Raw genomic sequence first — 8,190 nt, 5'->3', positions numbered from 1 at the left:
AGAGTTTGTTTATTTCACAGCCTTGGGTACTTGAAGATCAAATTCCCTTAGATTAGCAGCTATGACAGGTGATCCTGTTATGCAATGTAGAAACTCAGGTTTAATATGATCTTGCATGAAACTTATTTAGCCATTACTTGAAAGCAGACAAATAGACTGATTAAGTCATGAATTGGCAACTTTGATCATTCTCTTTATTTATTTCTGTATTTAGCTGAGTTTGCTTTCTTTAACTTCCCTTCCAGTGTGTGATCCATGGACTAAAAATGCAGGGTTTTTTGTGTGTATTTTTTTTATCACAGACTTAATTTTTTTAAATATCTAAAGAAGACTACATACAATGATGTAAAAATTTTACGGCTGCATAGTTTCCTTATTGCCCTTCTTTTCTCTCTCTCTCTCTCTCTCTTTCCTTCAAACACATTGCATGATTCATTGTTTTTTTTTTCTCATAGTTTCTCTAGTATACTAAAATTATGTGGCATAGGGTCTGTTTCTTTTAACGATGAGTGTAAATCACTGGACATAATAACTTTAGGCTTTTATTCCCATCTCAAATGTAGTGATATACACTGTTACACAATTAATTTGGTTATGTGCTAAATTCTTTTTTTTTAATTTTTTTAAATTTTTATTTTTTTTGAGAGATAGAGTGCGTGCTACAGAGGGGCTGGGCAGAAGGGGAGAGAGAGAGAGAAAGAAAGAATGCCCAGTAGGCTCGATGCCCAGTGTGGAACCTAATACAAAGCTTGATCACATGACCCTGAGATCACAACCTGAGTTGAAATGCAAGAGTGGGTTGTTCAACCAACTGAGCCACCCAGGCACCCCGGTTCTGTGCTAAATTCTGATGTTGAATAGTATAGTCAAATCTGGGTTTTAAAGTTTTCGAAGCAACATGAGAGATCCCAATTACATGTCCTCATAATTGCAGATCTCTGTATGGTCACGTATTACCAGAGAAAGAAACTAACATCTGGGTAACAACAACACTTCAGTAAAATTATAAACTGATATTTGATAAGAAAAAAACATGAGAGCATCACTTGTTGCCCTTTGGTATAAATTAGGCAATGGATAAAGTATTTGCTTTTCTAAAATGACAATAAAAGTGACATTCTAGATTTTTAAAAATTGGCCAGCTATCCTATTTGCCTGAAAAAAATTAAAATACTAATTAAATATCTCTTCTCCCATAATTCAGTTTGAATGAACTTTTCTGATAAGCCAAATTCATTTATAACAAAGGAAGTTCGTTTTAATGAAGTCAAGCAGCTTATAATAACAATAATTAAATTTTAGCTAATTGGCATAAAAAACTTATTAGAGCAAGTACAATTCAGCTTTTGAGGAATGCTTTAATCTGATTCACATTAATCACTAAGAAAAAACATGAAATTTCAAGGAATGCTCTCTTGAAAGGAAACGAACACTTTAAATTCTAATGTTATAAGTGTATTAAGAATTTTCAATTTTTCAAGGAAAATACTTGGAAAGCCTGTATGAAGGATTTGTCTAATTCTGTATATGTGTTTACTCTAGATGTCTCTTTTTAGAAATATTTAACACTATAACTTATAATGATATCTTGATTCAAAACCAATCCTCTGCTTTGCTGTTATATTGTTACCTTAGACTGCTGGTGTATAGTAGGTGTTATGAACTGATTTGAGCTTCCCCTCCAAAAAAACCTAATAGATTGAAACCCTAAACCCCAATGTGACTGTATTTGGAGATGGGGCCTTTAGAGAATAATTAAGTTTAAGTAAGGCCATAAGAGTGAGGCTTTAATCTAATAGGATTGGTGTGCTTATAAGAAGAGACACCAGAAGTCTCCCCCACCCCTCCACCCCTGCGCCTCTCTCTTCCCCTACCATCTCTCCACCCCTGTGCAATTCAGGGGAAAGGCCATTTGAGGACACAGTAAAAAAAATGGCTGTCTGCAAGCCAGGAAGAGAGGCCTCACTACAGCAATCTTGATGGCAATTTGATCTTGGACTCTTAGTCTCCAGAACCGTGTGACAATAAATTTCTGTTGTTCAAGCTACCTAGTCACCTGTATTTTGTTACGGCAGCCCGAGCAGACTAATATAGTAAGATATCCACACAACATCAGTATAAAAAGACAGCACATTATATAAAATTCTGGGTCAGCAGATTGTCAAGGGCTGATGTGATAGCATCAGGTTCACCTTGGAGAGCATCACAGTATCACTTTGGAACAGAGGCGATATTTCCAGTTGAAACAACACAGCCCAAGTAATTTGATGGGGTTTTAGCTCATCACAAAATTACAGATGCTCACAGCATTTCAAGGAAGAGACTGGAGTCTTGCAATGTCTATTATTTTCATTTAAAGCATACCATAGACTTAGACTTTTAGAAATGGAGAGAGGCAAGAAGGCTTTCCTTGGGCTGAGAGATCTAAATGGACATGTTGAAGGGATCCAAGTGCCATCAAGGTCATCCTGGAACTGGGACGGACCTTCATCCCAGAACTCTTAGGTATGTGTTGCTGAGCCAATGGTGACCAAACAGACCACTTGGGAGGGTCAGAGAATCAGTGCATGGATGCCCAACCACTTGGATTTGCCAAATTCTTTTTCTTTTCTCTCTCCTGACTTGAAAGATAATGATTAAACTTAAGGTCATCCTCTCCCACTGATGAATGTCAAAGTACATTGTACACAGAGGACCTGACTCACCCCTAAACAGTCAACAGGTAGTTGACATTTGTCCAAATGCTCCCTGATTGGAGGGTTCTCAGTAGAACCCTGCGTGCTTTGGGGAGCATTGTGAGCAGGGGCACCAGAGGCAGCTGGGGTGGCTGTGGAGGAAGTGGTGTGCAGGAGAGGAGATGTGAGGTGCTACTCGCAAGAGAGGGACTTGGAGGGAAAGAGAAATGCTGAAACATTCTGAATAACTGTTCCGCTGGAGAGTATGATGCAATGCAGTCTTTATCTCCTTTCAAAGCGTTCAGGAAAAACTGTCATCATCATCAGTGATTTGCCCTGGAATTAATATATTGGTCTGGCCTAAAGATGAAAAAAGAACACATATGGGAGCCACAAAGGGGGCCTAGCCACAGACAGATGATATGTAAACATACCTGCATCTGTAGGAAAAGAGACAGAGAGGAGTCTGGAAGCACATGCTTCGCTGTGTTAAATGTTACGACTCCGTAGTAATAATCACAGTGATGGGGTCATAAATTACAAATAATTTTTATTATTTTTGTGTTTTGCTGACTTTTCTGATTTTTAGAGTGAACGTGTAAAAACTGTAATTCTAATAATCCCAATGATATCTGCTAATGTTTTTGAGTACCTACAGGACACATGCCAGCCACTGGTCCAATGTTTACATTACACTGAGTTCATTTAATTCCGAAACAGCCTACTTGTGAGATCTACTCACTAAGTAGATCTACTACTGAGTTCATTTAATTCGCACATAGTCTACCTGTAGAGGTACCATTGTTCCCATTTCATGGATGAGTAAACTTTTATGATGTATGTACATTTAAAAATAAGAAATAGGAGGGGGAGGAGTCAAGATGGTGGAGAAGTAGCAGGCTGAGACTACTTCAGCTAGCCGGAGATCAGCTAGATAGCTTATCTAAAGATTGCAAACACCTACAAATCCATCGGCAGATCGAAGAGAAGAAGAACAGCAATTCTGGAAACAGAAAAACAACCACTTTCTGAAAGGTAGGACTGGCAGAGACGTGAATCCAAAGCGACGGGAAGATAGACCCCGGGGGGAGGGGCTGGCTCCCGGCAAGCGGCGGAGCGACGGAGCACAAAATCAGGACTTTTAAAAGTCTGTTCCACTGAGGGACATGGCTCCAGAGGCTAAACCGGGGTGAAGCCCCCACGGGGTCAGCGTGGCCTCAGGTCCCACAGGGTCACAGAAGGATGGGGGGTGTCTGAGTGTCGCAGAGCTTGCGGGTATTGGAATGGGAAAGCCGGCTACAGAGACAGAGCCGACAGTAAGCTCACAGCTCGGTGTTACCTTGAGCTTGGAGCTCGGTGAGCTTGGAGCGCGGCCGGAGGTCAGGCAGACGGGAGTAACTAGCGCTGTTCTCTGAGGGCGCACTGAGGAGTGGGGCCCTGGGCTCTCGGCTCCTCCGGGCCTGAGACCAGGAGGCCGCCATTTGTATTCCCGTCCTCCGGAACTCTACGGAAAGCGCTCAGGGAACAAAAGCTCCTGAAAGCAAACCCTAGCGGATTACTCAGCCCGGCCCCTGGTAAGGGCGGTGCAATTCCGCCTGGGGCAAAGACACTTGAGAATCACTACACCAGGCCCCTCCCCCAGAAGATCAACAAGAAATCCAGCCAAGACCAAGTTCACCTACCAAGGAGTGTGGTTTCAATACCAAGGAGAGCAGCAGAATTCCAGAGGAGGAGAAAGCAAAGCACGGAACTCATGGCTTTCTCCCTGTGATTTTTTTTTTTTTTTTTAGTCTTGCAGTTAATTTAATTTTTTTCTTTTTCTTTTTCTTTTTTTTTTTCTCACCTTTGGGTAATTTTTTTTTTAATTTTTACCCTTTTCTTTTTTAACGTTTTTTTAACTAGTTTATCTAATATATATATATTTTTCTTTTTTATATTTTTCTTTATTCGTTTTCTTTTTTTAAAAATTCTTTTCCTTTCTTTTTTTTTTCTCTTTTTTTTTTTTTCTTCCTTTTTGAACCTCTTTTTATTCCCTTTCTCCCCGCTCACGATTTGGGATCTCTTCTGATTTGGTTAAAGCATATTTTCCTGGGGTTGTTGCCACCCTTTTAGTATTTTACTTGCTCCTTCATATACCCTTATCTGGGCAAAATGACAAGACGGAAAAATTCACCACAAAAAAAAAAAAACAAGAGGCAGTACCGAAGGCTAGGAACCTAATCAATACAGACAATGGTAATATGTCAGATCTAGAGTTCAGAATGACAATTCTCAAGGTTCTAGCCGGGCTTGAAAAAGGAATGGAAGATATTAGAGAAACCCTCTCGGGAGATATAAAAGCCCTTTCTGGAGAAATAAAAGAACTAAAATCTAACCAAGTTGAAATCAAAAAAGCTATTAATGAGGTGCAATCAAAAATGGAGGCTCTCACTGCTAGGATAAATGAGGCAGAAGAAAGAATTAGTGATATAGAAGACCAAATGACAGAGAATAAAGAAGCTGAGCAAAAGAGGGAAAAAACAGCTACTGGACCACGAGGGGAGAATTCGAGAGATAAGTGACACCATAAGACGAAACAACATTAGAATAATTGGGATTCCAAGAAGAAGAAAGAGAGAGGGGAGCAGAAGGTATACTGGAGAGAATTATTGGGGAGAATTTCCCCAATATGGCAAAGGGAACGAGCATCAAAATTCAGGAGGTTCAGAGAACGCCCCTCAAAATCAATAAGAATAGGCCCACACCCCGTCACCTAATAGTAAAATTCACAAGTCTTAGTGACAAAGAGAAAATCCTGAAAGCAGCCCGGGAAAAGAAGTCTGTAACATACAATGGTAAAAATATTAGATTGGCATCTGACTTATCCACAGAGACCTGGCAAGCAAGAAAGAGCTGGCATGATATTTTCAGGGCACTAAACGAGAAAAACATGCAGCCAAGAATACTATATCCAGCTAGGCTATCATTGAAAATAGAAGGAGAGATTAAAAGCTTCCAGGACAAACAAAAACTGAAAGAATTTGCAAACACCAAACCAGCTCTACAGGAAATATTGAAAGGGGTCCTCTAAGCAAAGAGAGAGCCTACAAGTGGTAGATCAGAAAGGAACAGAGACCATATACAGTAACAGTCACCTTATAGGCAATACAATAGCACTAAATTAATATCTCTCAATAGTTACCTTGAATGTTAATGGGCTAAATGCCCCTGTCAAAAGACACAGGGTATCAGAATGGATAAAAAAAACAAAAAACCCATCTATATGGTGCCTCCAAGAAACTCATTTTAAGCCCGAAGACACCTCCAGATTTAAAGTGAGGGGGTGGAAAAGAATTTACCATGCTAATGGACATCAGAAGAAAGCAGGAGTGGCAATCCTTATATCAGATCAATTAGATTTTAAGCCAACGACTATAATAAGAGATGAGGAAGGACACTATATCATACTCAAAGGGTCTGTCCAACAAGAAGATCTAACAATTTTAAATATCTATGCCCCCAACGTGGGAGCAGCCAACTATATAAACCAATTAATAACAAAATCAAAGAAACACATAAACAATAATACAATAATAGTAGGGGACTTTAACACTCCCCTCACTGAAATGGAAAGATCACTCAAGCAAAAGATCAGCAAGGAAATAAAGGCCTTAAACGACACACTGGACCAGATGGACATCACAGATATATTCAGAACATTTCATCCCAAAGCAACAGAATACACATTCTTCTCTAGTGCACATGGAACATTCTCCAGAATAGGTCACATCCTCGGTCCTAAATCAGGACTCAACCGGTATCAAAAGATTGGGATCATTCCCTGCATATTTTCAGACCACAATGCTCTAAAGCTAGAACTCAACCACAAAAGGAAGTTTGGAAAGAACACAAATACATGGAGACTAAACAGCATCCTTCTAAAGAATGAATGGGTCAACCGGGAAATTAAAGAAGAATTGAAAAAAATCATGGAAACAAATGATAATGAAAATACAACGGTTCAAAATCTGTGGGACACAACAAAGGCTGTCCCGAGAGGAAAATATATAGCAGTACAAGCCTTTCTCAAGAAACAAGAGAGGTCTCAGGTACACAACCTAACCCTACACCTAAAGGAGCTGGAGAAAGAACAAGAAAGAAACCCTAAGCCCAGCAGGAGAAGAGAAATCATAAAGATCAGAGAAGAAATCAATGAAATAGAAACCAAAAAAACAATAGAACAAATCAACGAAACGAGGAGCTGGTTCTTTGAAAGAATTAATAAAATTGATAAACCCCTGGCCTGACTTATCAAAAAGAAAAGAGAAAGGACCCAAATAAATAAAATCATGAATGAAAGAGGAGAGATCACAACTAACACCAAAGAAATACAAACTATTATAAGAACATACTATGAGCAACTCTACGCCAACAAATTTGACAATCTGGAAGAAATGGATGCATTCCTAGAAACATATAAACTACCACAACTGAACCAGGAAGAAATAGAAAGCCTGAACAGACCCATAACCAGTAAGGAGATTGAAACAGTCATTAAAAATCTCCAAACAAACAAAAGCCCAGGGCCAGACGGCTTCCCAGGGGAATTCTACCACATTTAAAGAAGAACTAATTCCTATTCTCCTGAAACTGTTCCAAAAAAATAGAAATGGAAGGAAAACTTCCAAACTCATTTTATGAGACCAGCATCACCTTGATCCCAAAACCAGACAAGGATCCCATCAAAAAAGAGAGCTATAGACTAATATCCTTGATGAACACAGGTGTGAAAATTCTCACCAAAATACTAGCCAATAGGATTCAATGGTACATTAAAAGGATTATTCACCACGACCAAGTGGGATTTATTCCAGGGCTTCAAGGTTGGTTCAACATCCGCATATCAGTCAATGTGATACAACACATCAATAAAAGAAAGAACAAGAACCATATGATACTCTCAATAGATGCTGAAAAAGCATTTGACAAAGTACAACATCCCTTCCTGATCAAAACTCTTCAAAGTGTAGGGATAGAGGGCACATACCTCAATATCATCAAAGCCATCTATGAAAAACCCACCGCAAATATCATTCTCAATGGAGAAAAACTGAAAGCTTTTCCGCTAAGGTCAGGAACACGGCAGGGATGTCCATTATCACCACTGCTATTCAACATAGTACTAGAGGTCCTAGCCTCAGCAATCAGACAACAAAAGGAAATTAAAGGCATCCAAATCGGCAAAGAAGAAGTCAAATTATCACTCTTCGCAGATGATATGATACTATATGTGGAAAACCCAAAAGACTCCACTCCAAAACTGCTAGAACTTGTACAGGAATTCAGTAAAGTGTCAGGATATAAAATCAATGCACAGAAATCAGTTGCATTTCTCTACACCAACAACAAGACAGAAGAAAGAGATATTAAGGAGTCCATCCCATTTACAATTGCACCCCAAACCACAAGATACCTAGGAATAAACCTAACCAAAGAGGCACAGAATCTATACTCAGAAAACTATAAAGTACTCATG

Source organism: Mustela putorius, unplaced genomic scaffold (genome assembly GCF_011764305.1).
Source record: "Mustela putorius furo isolate JIRA1106 unplaced genomic scaffold, ASM1176430v1.1 tig00000166_pilon_pilon_pilon, whole genome shotgun sequence".
NCBI lineage: Eukaryota > Metazoa > Chordata > Mammalia > Carnivora > Mustelidae > Mustela > Mustela putorius.
The sequence above is the reverse complement of the archived record's forward strand: the minus strand, read 5'-3'. Positions refer to the sequence as shown.